Raw genomic sequence first — 18,786 nt, 5'->3', positions numbered from 1 at the left:
TCCTTGATCAAATGGCTAGCTCTTAGGTAAGCAATCAAAGTACATTTGTGGGAAGGAGGGAGAAAAGAAGACAGATGTGGGAATTGATATTAGGAGTGGGGTAAGCTGGAACCATCACACTTTGTAGTACGACCATAACTAACTGCCAAGGCAAATTGTGGGCTTGTTGATTTCATATGTGAAAACCATAATATGTCTCATAATGTTTATTTATTTTTTTAACGTTTAAATAAACAATGAAACACCTTCTTTTACAAGTATAAAGTGAAATGGGAAACTCAGCAAATCTGATATTGTTGTAGATTACATTATTTCATAAGAGGAGATTTAGAAACCCAAGTCTTCCAGAGAACTGCAGTTAAGATCTTTTTTTTTTTTTACTTTGGAAATTTATGGAAAACTTAAAGATAATATCAGGCATAATGAATGGGTGCCTTATTTCTGCCTGGGAATAATTTCTTCTTCCCCTTGGCATCTCTTTTACTCACCCCTATAATCACTGTTTCCAGCTTTCCTACTCAGTTATAATTTATCTGTTTTATGTGTCAGAAAATTCAACCGAACTAACTTCCTGAGAAAAGGGAATTTATTTGCTGCTTAACTAAATATCTCAGTTAAGAGTTAGTGTCAAGTCTAGCCGAACCCAGGACCCAACCGCTGTCAGTCACCAAGCCTGGTTTCTTGGCCCCACCCTCCTGGTGCTGGCTCCATTCTTGGGTTCCATGTACTTGCAAGTTGATGGCCAGGTGATTTCACTTCCTCTATCTTCCTAATTTCATCCAGTGTATTTCCCAGCAAAATTTCCCTTTTTGTTCCATTAAGGTTCAAATATGTCCCTGAGTCAAGCATTTTTGCAGAAGAACGTGAATTCTGATTGACCAGACTTGTCAAGTGCCTAGAGTGGATTCAACTTTCATAAAGTACATGGACTGAGAATGGGGGTTGGAGCGGGGTTGAAGTGGTTTCTTAGAGGGAAATCAAGGTCTGGTTATCAGAAGGAAAGTGAATAAAGGCAATAGCAACCATTAAGCCCCCCACCTACCATGACTCCCCCTCTCATTTTTGGCAAATGATCTTCATTTTTACCTCAAGAGACCATACAGTTAACTGCCCTTTTCTCATCTCTCCATCTAGCTATACCAGCCCCTACCCTTACTTTATTTCCTGTCATAGCAGGGATTTGGTATCTGAAACACCATCCACGTGGGTAATTTTTAACTTGAATCCTGTTCTTTAATTTCTCTGGGACTTTACTTCATCAGTTATCTTAGTTCTCCAATTAATTTATTCCTTGCTTTTCTCACGTAAATCTATTCAAAGTTCCATCTTTACCAAAACTCCTCTTGACCCTACAACTCCCTTTGGTCATCAGCCAGTCTTGCTCCTTCCCTCATAACCAGTTTTATAATGTTTTTTTCTCTATCAATTTCTCTTTCATTTGCTCCCAATTTTATGACAATATGACTTCTGTCTTTATTAAAATTGCTATGGTTAACATTACCAATAGCCTTAAAAGGGAACCAAGGCATTTCCTTTTAGTCTCTCTCATTTAGTTTTTATTGATCTCTCAGAAGAAACAGATACCAACGTACGCTTTTCAAATCTCCTCTCCTGCATATTTCCACTTCCACTGCCATTCAGGATTCTATCATCCCTCCCCAAAGATTTCTACAGTTTTCAACACATGATTTTCTTGCAATCACCTCTCCTTCCTTGAGTACAGCTGACTACCATCACCAGTTAAAATTAAAGAACTAAAAGTGATCATCTTACTTCCTTTTTAAAACCTTATATCGAAACCCACAAGATTAAACAGCTTTCTACCCTCCCATTAGATCAAGGTGTCAATTGTGATCAGTGGTGAGATAAGGCAAAGTAATTTGTTACCAATAAAACATCTAATACTGATAAAATATCTAGTTTTCTCTTTTTGCCCTTTTACTTTTGAATTAAAAATATATCTCAAAAAATAGATGTCAAGATGATAATTTTACTAAAAAAACTAACTCCCTTATTTGCATTCTAGAGCTTCACAACCCAGTTAATCACGATGGTGTGATCACTCACCCAGAGCCAGACACCCTGGAATGTGAAGTCAAGTAGGCCTTAGGAAGCATCACTATGAACAAAGCTAGTGGAGATGATGGAATCCCAGTTGAGCTATTTCAAATCCTCAAAGATGATGCTGTGAAAGTGCTGCACTCAATATGCCAGCAAATTTGGAAAACTCAGCCGTGGCCACAGGACTGGAAAAGGTCAGTTTTCATTCCAATCCCAAAGAGAGGCAATGCCAAAGAATGCTCAAACGCACAACTGCATTCATCTCACACACTAGTAAAGTAATGCTCAAAATTCTCCAAGCCAGGCTTTAGCAGTATGTGAACCGTGAACCGTGAACTTCCAGATATTCAAGCTGGTTTTAGAAAAGGCAGAGGAACCACAGATCAATTTGCCAACATCTGCTGTATCATTGGGAAAGCAAGAGAGTTCCAGAAAAAGATCTATTTCTGCTTTATTGACTATGCCAAAGCCTTTGACTGTGTGGATCACAATAAACTGTGGAAAATTCTGAGAGAGATGGGAATACAGACCACCTGACCTGCCTCTTGAGAAACCTATATGCAGGTCAGGAAGCAACAGTTAGAACTGGACATGGAACAACAGACTGGTTCCAAATAGGAAAAGGAGTACATCAAGGCTGTATATTGTCCCCCTGCTTATTTAACTTCCATGCAGAAGTACATCATGAGAAACGCTGGGGTGAAAGAAGCACAAGGAATCAAGATTGCTGGGAGAAATATCAATAACCTCAGATATGCAGATGACACCACCCTTATGGCAGAAAGTGAAGAGGAACTAAAGAGCCTCTTGATGAAGATGAAAGAGAGAGAAAAAGTTGGCTTAAAGCTCAACATTCAGAAAACAAAGATCATGGCATCTGGTCCCATCATTTCATGGGAAATAGATGGGGAAACAGTGGAAACAGCAGAAGACTTTTATCTTCCGCTCCAAAATCACTGTAGATGGTGATTGCAGCCATCTGTCCCTGCTAATACCCTAGCCACACCAATTGTTTTTTTTAACAGTTCCTAAGATGTTGTACATTCTCCCATGACACTGTTGATCCCTTCTATTATCAATGCACTCACATCACAAATTCCTACTTACCCCTTGAGATTCTGTCTAAATGTCACTTCCTCCATGATGCTTTCTTAGCCTCTCATGAGGTGTCTCCCTTCTGTCAGGAAGGCAGGAATCTGTGAGCCACAGGACAAGAGAAACTGAAGAATTAGTAGTACATTCTCAGTTTCCATGTATTTGCCTTCACCAAGTTGAAAGCACAACTTAGCGGTGGACCAGCTGATATGGGAAAGACTAGAAACTGAACCATCTTAGAAAGTGAAGGTGCAAGTCATTCAGTCGTGTCCAATTCTTTGTGACCTCATGGACTATACAGTCCATGGAATTCTCCCAGCCAGAATACTAGAGTGGGTAGCCGTTCCTTTCTCCAGGGGATCTTCCCAACCCAGGGATCAAACTCAGGTCTCCCTCATTGCAGGCAGATTCGTTAAGGGCTGAGCCACTAGGGAAGCCTGAACCATCTTAGAAGGTTGACTCAAACTGTAAACCTAGCCAATTCATTGACCTGTTACTGGGCTTTCGACCCAAATTAAGAAACAGGTACACTTTGGGGGCTACCTGACAAGCCAATTTTGCTAATGAGTTATGCCCCTTCAATTGCTCATCTGCATTGCAGACTCTTCCAAAATTAAAGTAGAGTAAATCAATGCAAGGTGAATGGGAGAAAAAATTCAGTCAGAGAGAGGGGTGGAAGCCTCAGTCATTTATAAGTTGCATAAACAGGAAAACTCTCTGTTACATCTGTAGATAACAAGCCCTTTGTGTGCTTTATTCAATGGCTTAGAAGCTTTGGATGCTGGTTCTTTCTAGTAAAAAAAAATGTTTTCTAACTTGTATTGGTGTATGCTAAAGTGTATTCTGTCCTTTCTATTCTTCCTAAAACCATTTTCTTTTGAGGTTGAGAATTTCCTCAAGGATATCTAAGTATTCAGCAGCAGAGACGTGACCCTATGTGTTATTGTTGGTTGTTATGGCAACCATCAGCATAAACAAAACCACCCCCACAACCTCTATTCTTAATCCATTCTCAAAAACAGAAAAGATACATTAGGGGCATAGCCATACCTAATGTGAGATTAGATGTACTAGGGGCTGGGAGCACTAACAAAGATCTTTACTGTCTCTTTCAGATATAGCAAATACAACTGACTCTCCTGAATAATCAGATGGATAGTCTTACCACCAGAACGCACAGAGGAATGGCCCCAAAATTGTACAGATGTACATGTATCTGTTTTAAAAAATAATTCTGCATTTTTAAAAAACAATAGAAAACTGTAAAGTGAAAATAAAGGAACACACAAAAATAGGAGTTCCTATAGCAAGTCTGGCACCCTGGTACACAATGATCTTTTCTTACTGTCTGGCTCACATCTCACAATTTCCCTCAGTTTTTCATAATTATTTTGCCGTCTTGACCATGCAACAAAACTGTCTTAACATCAAAGAAAATATACTATTTGGTGTTCTCTTTAAAAACACAGATGAGAAAGCAGTATATAAAAATGTTTAGATATTTCCACAGGTTTCCACTCCCTTCTAGGGTCCTATAAAAATAAGATTCTCTACCTTAATAGCAAGGGAATGTATGGAAAAGAGAGACAGCCAAAAGCACCAGAAATGAACTTTTAGGAATTATCAATTATTTGCCCCTGTTGCAGGATCATAGAGAAAGCTAAGTGACTTCTACAAGAGCAATATTTCCCGGAACTCTGTACTGGGAATTAGCCTAAAGGAAGATATCATTACTTAAGGAACCTATTTCCTGTAAGTTTAGTCAGTATAAAATATAATGTAAAGCCACACCTGTGTATTCTATCTGCTTATCTCTTGTTTTGCACAGGATAATTAGTGGGTAAAGTATGTTTGCCTTTTGAAATTCTGGTGACTTCATCTGATACTATATATAGATCTATAGATAACTAGCCATATGTTCTTACATGAAAACATGAAGCATTACGATGAATCCAAAGCAGTGGATGGCCACAGAAGTTAATAGTCAAGGATGTTTAAGAGCAAGCTGTGAGGAGGAGACTTTGTCTTCCTCTTCAAACTGTCTTCTCCAAATCTCTCCATTTTCCTTCTAGCATGTTCCTTTTATTAAAATACTTTTCCTCTGAAAAAAAGAAGCCTGATCTCAGTCACACACATCTTTCTGTAAAAGTTTATATCTGGTTGGGTGACAGAAATACTGTTTTTGGCATTTTAATCCAATTGTCTAATGGGGTCAAAGGGCAGTTATGCTCACTAAAGAATTTCAGGCATAAGGGAGTATATGGGGAATTTGAGGGAGGAAAAAGGTACTTTCCAGTCACAGTCTAAAATTGCAGCAATCCTGCTCATAGAAAATTCTCGGTGCCTATGCTGAGAGGAAACCTAGCCCAGTTGGGGTTGAACACTTTGAAACTTCAACTACACTGCTTTGTGTCTTAGTAAGTTTTCTGTTAGGCATACCAGTATCATTATACTTAATTAAATTCAACTGCATAATTATTTTATGATTAATGTGTGTTTTTATTTTCCAAATGACATTTATTTGTTATTCATACAGAAAAGCAGGAAACCATTCAAATGATAAAAAGTCCCAGTTTTCCTCTGATCACAACACACTTCTCTCTCTTCTTTCAGCTCTTAAGTACGATCCTTTAAGTTTTGTTTCCTATTTCTACCACCTTCAAAATAGTTGTGTTTTATTCCTCTGTCTTAGCATCTCTTCCTATTGATACTAGATTATCAAACTCCTTTAGCCCTCTTGTTTTCCTGTAAACTCTAGTATAATTTTTTGACTACATTACTATGTGGTAGTAGTATATTCTCCCTTAAAGAGCTATTTCTATTTTTTCTTATTCCTCTTATGTCCTCTTTATTATAAGCCCCGTATGAAAAAGAGCTCTGTCTCATCTCTGTATTCTAAAAAACTTGCACCATGAATTTTTAAATAGTTTCCCACTATATCTAGATTTTAATTAATTAAAGATTAATTATGAGGCTTTTTAGGGCTTCCCTTGTGGCTCAGCTGTTAAAAAAAATCTGCCTATAATGTGAGAGACCTGGGTTCAATCCCTGGGTTGGGAAGATCCCCTGGAGAAGGGAAAAGCTACCCACTCCAGTATTCTGACCTGGATAATTCCATGGAGTGTATAGTCCTTGGGGTCACAAAGAGCTGGACATAACTGAGTGACTTTCATGAGGCTTTTATGACTTATATCCCAAACATACTAAGAACTCTTAAAACTCATCAATAAAAAAACAAGTAACCCAATTCAAAAAATGGGCAAAAAAAAAAATCTGAACAGACATTCTAATATAGAAGATATAGAGATGACCAATAACCATAAGAAAAGATGCTCCACGTGATATATCATTGTCACAATCATTCCTGTTGTTGTTCAGTAGCTAGGTGATGTCTGACTTTTTGTGACGTCATAGACTGCAGCACACCAGGCTTCCCTGTCCTTCGCCATCTCCCAGAGTTTGCTCAAATTCATATCCATTTGAGTCCATGATGCCATCCATTGCAAATTAAAACAACAATGAATACCACTATACACCTCTTAGAATGGCTAGAACTCAAAACACTGGCAAAGATAAGGAACAGGAGGAACTCTCATTCATTGCTGGTGGGAATGCAAAATGATACAGCACTTTGGATTACAGTTTGCTAGTTCCTTACAAGGCTAAACATAGACTTACCATATTATCCAGCCATCACACTCTGAGGTATTCACCCAACTGATTGAAAAACCTATGTCTTAAAAAAAAAAAAAAAAAACTTGAATGTTTATAGCAGTTTTATCTATACTTGCCAGAAATGGAAACAAACAAGAAAGCTCTAATAGGCAAGCGCATAAATAAGCTGATGAATCCATTTGATAGAATACTATTCAGTGATAGAAAGAATGAGCCACACAAGGACATGGATGCATTTGACAGCCATGTTGCCAAGTGAAAGAAATCACTCTGAAATAATACTGTATTATTTCTATTTTCGTGACATTCTGGAAGAGGAAAAATAAACAGTAAAAAGAGCGGTGTTTGCCAGGGGCTTTCTGTGGGGAAGGTGAGTGGTTTCAATAGGTGAAATACAGGGGATGTTTTAGGGTGGCGAAACATGCTACGTGGTGCTGTAGCATGCTGACACATGTCACAACACGGGTGAAACTTGAAGACACTATGCTAAGTGAAATAAGGCAGTCACAAAAGGGCAAAAATGATATGATTCCACTTAGACAAGGTATCTAGATTAATCGAGTTCATAGAGACAGAAAGGAAGCATCTCCAGGGACTAGATGAAATGGTGAGTTGCTGTTTCATTGGTACAAATCTTCAGTTTGGGCCGATAAAAACATTGTGGAGATGGATAGAGGTGATAGTTTCACAATAGTGTGAATGTACTAATGCAACTGAACTTTACACTTAAAAATGGTTACACTGGTAAATTTTATGTCATGTACACTGTGCACACACACACAATTTTTCTAACTTTTTGTTCTGAAAAAATTAGTGAAAACTCTTTGCAGGTAAAATAAGACCTTATTATAAGTATTTAAGAACTAATACTTCAAATATCATGTAGTTCTTGCCTTAAGTAGGATAGCAGGTAAAGCACCTAGCATACTGCCTGGTATAAGGTGGAGTTTAATAAATGATTAAGCTGCATGATTATGGCTATCTAGCGTATGGAGTTTTGAAGTATGTTGTTGCTGTAAGTGTGATCATATGGAGTTTGGTGGCTGTATGGGGTGGGTATATATAAAGCTCTAATCTCTTTTGGTGCCCGTTGGGTCCACCCATTTCTCAAACAGAGAACTGTAAATGGGTGGGAAATAATTTTGTGGACTACTGACTGGGACTCTGTCTCTTCGGTTTGACAATGCAAGGTCAAAGTGCCTCAGGAAGAATCCTAGAGATTAGGCCACAGGTTATACCCAGCCTTCACCTAGAGACAGATCTACTGTAGGGAGTAAGAAGTTCAAGCAAGGGTGTCTATGGAGTTAAATAAAACTTTATGAACTAATGTGTTTCTGGAACATTATTTCCTATGTGTACTTTTTCTTTGTTCTATTTGATAACTTTTAAAAATGTGTCAGTAGATCTCAATTATATTAAGGAAAACACAAAAATAGGGGTTTTCCATGTAGAGATCTAACATAAAAGGAAGTTCCATGAACTGAGGAAGCCAGCTTGACAGCACTGGTGGGAGTCAGTGTGAGAAGGATGCAGTAAGGGAAACTCAGGAAGACAGGGTCAGGCACTTGGAATCAGATAAACCCCTCTTTACTCTTTGATTCCTAACATCTGGCCAAAGAGGTTCTGTGCTTTGTTTTAAGAGAGGCAATAGGGCTTCCTACGTGTCTCAATGGTAAAAGAATCTGCCTACCAAAGCAGGAGATGTGGGTTTCATCCCTGGGTTGGGAAGATCCCATACAGTAGAAAATGACACCTCAGCCAGTATTCCTGCTTGAAAAATTTAATGGGCAGAGGAGCCTGGCCAGCTGTAGTCCATGGAGTTGCAAAGAGTCAAGCATAGTTATGCATGCTCACAATGTTTCCTTTTGTTGTTCAGTCACTCAGTCATGTCCAGCTCTTTGCAACCCCATGGACTACAGCACACCAGGATTCCCTGTCCTTCACCATCTCCCAGAGCTTGTTCAAACTCATGTCCATTGAGTTGGTGATGCCATCCAACCATCTCATCCTCTGTCATCCCCTTCTCCTCCTGCCTTCAATCCTCTCCTGCATCAAAGTCTTTTCCAACGAGTCCGCTCTTCCCGTTAAGTGGCCAAAGTATTGGAGCTTCAGCTTCTTCATCAGTCCTTCCAATGAATATTCAGGGATGATTTCCTTTAGGAGTGACTGGTTTGATCTCCTTGCAGTCCAAGGGACTCTCAAGAGTCTTCTTCAGCACCACAGTTTGAAAGCATCGATTCTTTGGTTCTCAGCTTTTTTTATTGTCCAATTCTCACATCTGTATATGACTACTGGAAAAACCATAGTTGTGACTATACATATAAGTTTACATACCTTCCTGGACAAAGTAGTGTTGCTGCTTTTTAATATACTGCCTAGGTTTGTCATTGCTTTTCTTTCAATGTTTCCTTACATAATACTTTATCTTTGAAAGAGGAAAGTTTTCGAAATGCTCTGGTCTGATGTTTAAACTTTTTTTTTAATGTATTTATTTGTTTGGCTGCATCGGGTCTTAATTGTGGCACACAGGATCTTTGTTGCATCACATGGGTCTTTCTTTGTGATGTGTGGACTCAACTGTGCCTGCTTCAGTAGTTGTGGTGTCCAGGCTTGCTTGTCTCGGAGCATGTGAGATCTTGATCTAGGACCAAGGATCAAACCTGCATGCCCTGCATTGCAAGGTGGGTTCTTAACCACTGGACCACCAGGGAAGTCCCCTGATGTTTACATTTTTGGATGCATATATTTCAAAGAAAAGTAGAAACTCAAATGAAAAAACACTATGCTGTGCCTCTTACAGGCTTTGCCAAGTCAAATTTGCTTGTAGTACGATTTCATTCCACACCATACACACACAACAAAAGCTTCTTGAAAATGATTATCTAAGGGAGTATGACAACTCAGTATCTTGATTTCATAGAAGGAAGTCAAACTGAAAATTCAAGAATAAAAGAGAAATCTCAGTAAGAAATCTCTCAGTTTCTTCTCTTTTTGCGAAATTCTCTGGAATGGCTTCTGATATTCCAACTCCTCTGCTTTGATTTAGAAGTTTGCAATCCTAGAGTCAGAGAGGGACCAGCTTATTCAAAGCATTTGAAAGGCCATACTACTTCTAGAACACCAATTTCATTTATTTGTTCTGAATGTTTGATCATCTGAATCTATTTTGAACTGATTATCTTAACCTATTAGACAAATATACACAAAACAGAAGAGATAAACTGAAATGAGCATTTTTAAAGTGAGCAATCTATTCTGGAAATTCTGAAGTGAATATTTTTGGCTAGAAGCTCTCATAGGAATTGCAAAGAGTAGATTTATTCTCGAAAAAGGTAGATTGTTTGGTAGGCTTCTTGTTTTCCTTTTACACGTGTGTAAAAAGTCAATTTGTTGAAGTGTGAATGTTTTCCAAAAGTTATAGAAAGAATTCAAAAGACTTGTGGCTTTTTAAAAAATCAATGTAGAAGTGATTTCACCAAAAAGACAGCCTAGGACACCCCAGCCTCCCTCCCACAAAATTAAAAATTCAGCAGCTAGTCACAAATTAAAACAGCTCTGGGGGAGCCCTGGAGTCCGTTTAAGAAACTTCGACAAACACAGTGGAACAAACAAGGAGAAGGAAGACAGTTTTGCTTTGCCTGCTTTTCCCCATCTCTCAAGCTGTCTCAGGGCCAAGAGGGACCTCCCCAGTTAAAAAATTTCCCCTCACCAGGAAAGCACAGTGAGCAACCAGCTTCTCCAGCTTTTGGGGCTTGGCACAAAGGTCCCACTTCCGTCTTACTCCACCCAGACCGTTAATGCTGAGACATATAGAGACGGCTAGGAACAGGAAGAAAAGCAGAGGCTGCCAGTAGCAGCCCACAGAGGGAACAATCATAGTTCACAGTGACCTGTTTTGCAGACAAACCCAGCATCATTTACCGCTGGGAAAAAACCAATGGCCAGGAGAACTGTAGACCTCCTGCAGAACTTACCAGCATTTGCAGCACAAGTATTTGTGTTCACTGGTGCCAGTCACCTAAGGCCCTTCCTGCTCTCTCCCTACTGCCCCTACTGGAGCCCAGAAACCACACTGGCAGCCAACCCAGTCCTCTGAATCTGTGAGAATGGAAGACACCAGCTTAGAACCCCATAACAGACCTTCTTCATGGTGCATGTACATTTATGCTCTTGTACACCACTGGCCTGACACCTACCGTCAGATTCCACTGCCATGTGCCTGCCTGGGGAGAGACTGTAGTGCCATGAGAGACCATGTCAACAGCTAGGGTCCCCGAGCTGTTTGGGGGCCTGGATCAAGCCCTGTCTTCTGTCTCTGGGCAGCATCACTGTGCTCATCATCAGCCAGCAACTTCACCTGTGCACGTGCATGCCCTTAGCTTGACCTTCATCGTTGGTTTTCATGCCATAAACCCATGGGGAAACCCAGTAGCCATGGTACTGCTTACTGACAGCCAGGGTCCCTACATCTGTCAGTCTACCTGCAGTTGGCCTGGGCCATTTCTGCACGCTCCGGTTCCCACCACTGCATATGTGTTTGCAACCACTCCCTATCACCACAGAGGCATCTATAGCACACCACTGGCTCCAGCCACTACTGCTGCCTACTCTGGTCCCTGTATGTGATTGAAGTTCAATTGTTATCAGCATAAAATAGACTACTATTTACAAGATGCTTTATGTAATACTTTTATAAAATAAGAATTTACTCTATATAAAAGAAGATTTTTAAATGGATTAAAAAAAGAGATAAACCACTACAATATTGTAAACTAATTATCCTTCAATTAAAGTAAATTAATTAATTTTTAGAAAAAGATAGAAGGGAATCAATGCACATACCACTATGGAAATTACCAATCCAGAAAGGAACACAGCAAGAGAGAAATAAAGGAACAAGGAACCTATAAAACAATCAGAAAGCAATTAATATAATGAGATTAGTAAGTTTTGAGCTGTCAATAATTACTTTAAATGTAAACAAATTAAAATTCTTAAATCAAAAGACATAAGTGTGGCTAGATGGATCAAAACAAAGACAGTTGCACGCTGCCTACAGGAAATTCACTTCAGTTTTAAGGACACACACAGACTTACAGTAAGGGGATAGAAAAAAATATTTCATTCAAGTGGAGCCCTAAAGAGAGCAGGAATAGCCATACTTATATCAGACAAAATAAACTTTAAGCCTAAAATAGCAATAAGAGACAAAGGAGCTCATTGTATTGATATGATGACAAAGCACTCAGTTCATCAAGAAAGTATAACAATTGTAAATATATATACCCCAGCATCGGAACACCTAAATATATTAAGCAAATTCTAAGAAATCTGAAGGGGGAAATAGACAAAAATATAGTAATATTGTGAACTTTAATACCACACTTTTAACAATCGATAAGTCATCCAGACAGAAAATCAATAGAGAAACATTGGATTTGGACTATACTTTAGGCCAATTGAGCCAAACAGATATAAATATAGAACATTTTATCGAATAGAACATACATTCTTTTCAAAGTCATGCAGAACATCCACCAAGAGAGATCATATTGATGAGTCACAAGTCTTAGAAATTGTAAGAAGGTTGAAATCATACCAAGCAAGTTTTCCAACCACAATGGTACAAAACTAGAAATCAGTAACAGGAAGAAATCTGGGAAATATACAACTACGTCCTCATAGTTGTATAAAAGTGCGTTAAACAACACACTTTTGAGTAAACAATGGTTCAAAGTAGAAATAAAAGGAAAAATCTAAATATATCTTGAATCAAATGAAAATGAAATACCACATGTCAAAACAAAGGGGAAAAATTCTTGGACGTTTGTCTTGACAATGATTATTTTTAATATGGTACCAAAAGCACACGAAAAAAAGCAAAAACAAATCAATGGGACTACATCACAAAAAAACAAAGTAGTCTACAAAATGAGAGAAAATATTTGCAAATCATGTATCTGATAAGAGGCTAATATCCAAAATATAGAAAGAACTCAACAATAGCAACAAAATAATCATTTTTTAAAAACTGGCAAAGGACCTGAATAGACATTTTTTCCAAAGAAGACATACTAAACGCCAACAGGTACATGAAAAGGTTCTCAACACCATTAACCATCAGGGGAATGCAAATCAAAATGAGAATGAAATATCACCTTATACCGATTAATGTGGTTATCATAAAAAAACACAAGAGGTATCAAGTATTGGCAAGAATCTGGAGAAAAGGAAGCTCTTCAAAAAATTAAAAATAAAGCTACTATATTATCCAACAATCCTATTTCTGAGTATATATCCAAAGGAAATAAAAATAGGATCTTTAAGAGGTACCTGCACTTCTATGTTAATTTCAGGATTATTCACAATAGCCAAAATATGGAAACAACCTAAAGTTGTTTCATTCATTCAGGATGAATGAATAAAGAAGATGTGGAACATATATAATAGAATATTATTTAGCCATGACAATTGCCATTTACAACAACATGGATAAAACTTGAGAGCATTATGGTAAGTGAAATAAATCAGGTAGAGAAATACAAACACTGTGTAATATCATTTCTATGTGAAACCTTAAAAAGCCAAAGAAACAGACTAGAGTGGTAATTACCAAGACCTGGGATGGGGAAAATGGGAAGATGTTGATTAAAGGTACAAATTTCTAGTTATAAGGCAAATAATTTCCGGGGATCTGGTATACAGTATGGTGACTATAGTTAGTAATACTGTATTATACACTTGAGGGGGCTTTCCAGGTGGCTCAGTGGTAATGAATTTCCCTGCCAGTGCAGGAGAAACAGGTCCCACCCCTGGGTCGGGAAGATCCTCAGCAGAAGGAAATGGCAATCGAGAAGGAAATAGTATTCTTGCCTGGGAAATCCTAGACAAAGGAACCTGGCTGGCTACATTCCATGGGGTCACAAAAGAGTCGGAAATGACTTAGAGACTAAACAGTAAGAACATTATACACTTGAAAATTGCTGAAAGTGTAGATCTTAAATATTCTCATCACAAGAAATGGTCATTATGCTGAAGGATGGCTGTGTTAGCTAAAGCTATGGTGGTGATCATTTTGTAATATATAAGTATATCAAGTCAACACATTTTACACCTTAAATGTTTTATGTCAATTATATCTCAATAAAGCTGGAAAAAAAATGAAAGTCAATGTATTAGAGTTCAATGAGTTATGGTCAGAAGATCAAATGATTTGGGTTCAAGGTTCTGCTCTGCCACTAATGTGTAATCTTGGGTAAATTATATTACTAAGACCTCTGATCTTAGCTCTTAGCTTTTATGCCTGGAATAAAAAGAAAAAGTTCACTCAAGATCACCATGATATAGAACTGAGACAGAATTTAAACTCAGAAAGTCTAATTCCTAGGAATGAGTTCTTAACCTTTAGACCAACTGATTTTCTGCAGATGCTAAAGTAACTCCATAAATTACCTTCTTTTCAATAAATGGTGCTGCAACAACTGAATGTCCACATGGAATAAAATGAATATTGTTTTTTGCTTCACACCAAACACAAAAATTAACATAAAATGTCATATACCTAAACATAAAAGCTAAAATTATCCAATTTCTAGAAGAAAACATAAAATAAATTTTTCAGACTTTGGATTAGGCAAAGGTGTTTTAGGCAAGATTATAAAAGTACTAATATGAACTTTTGAAAAAATTGTTCAGTTTGACCCTATTGAAATTCGAATCTGCTGCTTTTCAAACACTTCTAAGAAAATGAAAATTTAAGACATAAACAGGGAGAAAGCATTTGTGTTGCATATATCTGGTAAGATTCATAATTGAAATCTTTAAAAACTCATACAGCTCAACAATAAGATCATTTAATAACAAAAAGGGACAATTTTTGAACAAGTACATCATAGAAGAAAGTATATAATTGGTCAATAAGCACGTGAAAAACACACTCAGGATCATTAGTGGCTAGATGGGCTGATAGCTTTATCAAAACTCATCCAAAACTACACTTTATAAGGGTGCTTTTTACTGTGTGTAAGATAATTTGGATTCATCTGCTTTTTCATATCCTTATTCAAATGGAACATCAGTATGACAACTTCCAGGATTTGTTAAAAATGGGAAATAGTGTCATCTTCACTTCAAAATGACAGGTCTTAAGTATGGAGAAGAAGCCAACACCCTTTTGGAGCCATGAGTATACCTCCGACTCCATCTGTTGCTCGGATTGGAATTTCAACAGATTTACAGACAGACTCCTACAGGAGAAGCTGTAGCACCCTCAGCTGATTCATTTACTAGGTCATCCATAAATTGTGGGGCAATTCTACCACTTTGCTTCATCATCTGAGGCTCAGATGACTCCAAGTCTATCTGAAATTTTCATTTATGGGAGGGAGGCTCAACAAATGGTATGAAAATTTCAAAAGTGGCTAATACAGACCCCTCTCTTCTAAAAACCATAATTTGAGTAAAATAATTTTTAAAAGTTCTTAAACTTGTCATGTTTTAAAGATAAATAACATGGTTTATAAGCAAGAAGCTAAAAAAGAAAAGAAAGACAAATTTTAAAATACTGACTGTACATTTTTTTTGAGTTTTTATAGCAACTTTGTTCTTTTTTTATATAAATTTGTTTTTAATTGGAGGATAATTGCTTTACAACATTACATCAGTTTTTGCCATACATCAACATGAATCAACTATAGGTATACATATGTCCCCTCCCTCTTGAACCTCCCTCCCACCCCATCCCACCCCTCTAGGTTATCACAAAGCACAGATTAAATAAAGATGCATTATTAAATAAAATTTTATAAATTTAAAATATAGAAAAAATAAAACATCATCATTTATGATGTTTTACCACTTGAAGTTAAATACTATTCAGAAGCAAAAGTTTTATTTGTTTTGACTCAACATGTATCGTTCTTGGTGTTTAGTCACTAGGTCTGTCTGACTCTTTTGTGAACCCATGGACTGTAGCCTGCCAGACTCCTCCATGGGATTTCCCAGACAAGAGTACTGCAGTGGGTTACCATTTCCTTCTCCAAGGCATCTTCCTGACACAGGGATTGAGTCTGCATCTCTTGCTTGGCAGGTGGATTTTTACCCCTGAGCTACCTGTGAAGCTGATATTCAAAAAGCAAAAGTAGTACGTTTTTAATGTTTCTCTAGTGATTTGAAAGCACCCCACTCCAGTACTCTTGCCTGGAGAATCCCAGGGATGAAGGAGCCTGTTGGGCTGCCTTCGATGGGGTCGCACAGAGTTGGACACAACTGAAGTGACTTAGCAGTGATTTAAAACAAATTGCTAAGCACACTCATATTTCTAATTTTTTATTTTTCAATGATTTACTAGAGTAGTTAACAAAATCAACTACATTCAATTTCTAAAGGCTTTGTGAAAAAATATATGAAAATGAAAAATAATTTTCAGGAGCATTTCTTCAATCACAAGTACTTCAAATAATACAAATTAGATATTATTTTTATGTCTGCAAAATCATACTTTTCATGTTTGTTTAACGTAACTATCATGATAAATATGGAGGAAAATTTATTCAATCTCATTAAAAGTACAAGACATTGTACAGATCATAAGATTTTACAGGTGGAAAAAAAAGCCTTGGTTTTCCATCCCAAGTGCACGCTTGGACACACTTATGCCTTTAAGAAAATTTCCATTTATAAAATATAAATTTATTGTATAAGCCAAAAAACTTACATTAGCATGCACTGTACCATCAGAAATAGCAACCTGGCTGACTTCCTTTGTCTTATAAACAATGAGATAGCCACTCAGAGTAAAAGTGTGAAAGCAATTTTGAAAAACTTGGGAACAAGTAAAAGCAGTATGTGAAAATAATTATTAATCGCAGGAGAGCATCACACACACTCTCAGAATGTTTCCACTCTGGTCCAAGCGATGGCTGGGACAGGGCTAGTTTCAAGGCCAACATTGGGGATGACATGAAGGATCACAGACTTGGTGACCTGTATGGCATTTCACCAGAAGCTGTGTTAGCATAAAAATGCTTTGGCTTTTCTCTTCAGCTGTGCCAGAGAAAATAATTTCCTCTGAGAATCTCTAGCTTAGAATCTAGGTTAATGGAAGGTTTTTTTCTAAACCAGCCAAATTTTCTTTTTCAGAATGAAACCACAGAAGTAAATATGGTTTGAGGTTAACTAAATCCCATAACGAGGAAGAAGGAAGTTTGGCAAATAAAAGCTCAAAGGGATTTTTGATGAAAGAATTACTTAAATTCCCTTCTTTTTCCCCACTAAGAAAAAGAAATTCCACAAGCATATTAAGCCTTCACACATTCAATTATAAAATCTTTAAAAATGAAAGTAAAAAAATAAACATGTAACCATTAACTATCTAATCACTTCTGAAATTAAGCAATATTAACATATTATATTAGCTTTAGACCTTTTTTTTTTTTTAAACTTTATTTTACTTTACAATACTGCATCGGTTTTGCCATACATCAACATGAACCCACCACGGATGTACATGAGTTCCCAATCCTGAACCCCCCCTCCCACCTCCCTCCCCATACCATCTCTCTGGGTATTCCCAGTGCACCAGCCCCTAGCTTTAGACCTTTTTTAATGTAAAAAATGATATAGGTACTAAAATCCTACTGGGTAATCCTTTTTTCCCTTTCACTGCCAAACTCCTATAATAGTGTCATTCTCATTAATGCTCTGAACTAATGAAATAAAATCCCTATGTTAAGGCAAGACAAGAAAAACTTAACATAAATTTTTTTCTCTGCCCATTTCAGTCTCCTCCCTCCTCTCTAGTGTGCGTTATTCGTCTGGCTTATGCATTAACCAGACCTCCCCAGTAGCAAAAATACCTGCTCAGCCACAAACTTCCACTTTTCTTCTTCTGGCACCAGCCATGTAACTCCTTTAGAAGATAACATTTCTTTCTCAGTTTTACAAAGGGTCACAATGACCCACCACTCGCCTTCTATGCTCAAACCTCTTTGGTGAACTTTGGTGAACAATGCCAATATATCATTTCCTTTAAAGATAGTGGTTGGTGCGAAACAGACTGGTCAGACGGGAAGTTCTTAGTGTCAATACGTATGACCTTATTAATACTACTAGCTTTACTGTTAGTATTCTGCCTACTTTATAAGATTATTGCTTCTTGCATTATCAAAATTTGTGACTAAGCCTCATATGAAATTAATGTTAATTTGTTGTTATTTAGATGCTAAGTCATGTCTGACTCTTGTGACCCCATGGACTGTAGCCCACCAGGCTCCTCCTTCTTGTCCATGGGATTTCCCAGGCAAGAATACTGGAGTGGGTTGCCATTTCATTCTCCATAATGTTGATTAGGTGACTTGAAATGATTGATCAAATATATAGTCCTGTAAGGGTCTTTTCTGGTAGCTCATCTGGCAAAGAATCCGCCTGCAATGTAGGAGACCCCAGTTAGATTCCTGGGTTGGGAAGTTTTCCCGGAGAAGGAAGGGATAGGCTGCTGCTGCTGCTGCTAAGTCATTTCAGTCGTGTCCGACTCTGTGCGACCCCATAGACAGCAGCCCACCAGGCTCCCCCGTCCCTGGGATTCTCCAGGCAAGAACACTGGAGTGGGTTGCCATTTCCTCCTCCAATGCATGAAAGTGAAAATGGAAAGTGAAGTCACTCAGTCATGTCCGACTCCTAGCGACCCCATGGACTGCAGCCTACCAGGCTCCTCCGTCCATGGGATTTTCCAGGCAAGAGTACTGGAGTGGGGTGCCATTGCCTTCTCCGAAGGGATAGGCTACTCACTCGGTATTCTTGGGCTACCCTGGTGGTTCAGATGGTAAAGAATCCACCTGCAATGCAGGAGACTGGCATTGGGAAGATCTCCTGGAGGAGGGCATGGCAACCCACTCTAGTATTCTTGCTTGGAGAATCCCCATGGACAGAGGAACCTGGTTGGCTACAGTTCATGGG

General features: G+C 38.1%; 2 long non-coding RNA genes across 6 annotated transcripts in view; one reads left to right on the top strand and one right to left on the bottom strand.

The window, feature by feature from the left end:
• Positions 1 to 5,634, top strand: part of LOC121819875 (uncharacterized) — a 42,458-nt gene extending 36,824 nt beyond the window's left edge. For 2 of the 3 annotated variants that reach the window (XR_009601064.1, XR_006060255.2), the window contains one exon: positions 2,027 to 5,634. This is a non-coding gene — a long non-coding RNA (uncharacterized LOC121819875). The remainder of the gene's footprint in view (positions 1 to 2,026) is intronic. The other variant, XR_006060254.1, reaches the window with a different exon arrangement.
• LOC121819876 (uncharacterized) overlaps positions 1 to 17,821 on the bottom strand; it is a 37,592-nt gene extending 19,771 nt beyond the window's left edge. For 2 of the 3 annotated variants that reach the window (XR_009601068.1, XR_009601069.1), the window contains exons 1-5: positions 17,688 to 17,821; positions 11,674 to 11,735; positions 6,835 to 6,892; positions 5,082 to 5,257; positions 3,169 to 3,257 (exon numbers count right to left, since the gene is read on the bottom strand). This is a non-coding gene — a long non-coding RNA (uncharacterized LOC121819876). Of the gene's footprint in view, positions 1 to 3,168; positions 3,258 to 5,081; positions 5,258 to 6,834; positions 6,893 to 10,540; positions 11,040 to 11,673; positions 11,736 to 17,687 lie in introns of those variants that run through there. The other variant, XR_009601070.1, reaches the window with a different exon arrangement.
• Positions 17,822 to 18,786: the final 965 nt, after the last annotated feature.

The sequence above is a fragment of the Ovis aries genome, chromosome 6, assembly GCF_016772045.2.
Source record: "Ovis aries strain OAR_USU_Benz2616 breed Rambouillet chromosome 6, ARS-UI_Ramb_v3.0, whole genome shotgun sequence".
Taxonomy (NCBI): Eukaryota; Metazoa; Chordata; class Mammalia; order Artiodactyla; family Bovidae; genus Ovis; species Ovis aries.
Note: the sequence above shows the minus strand (reverse complement) of the source record. Positions and strands in the feature narration are given on the sequence as shown.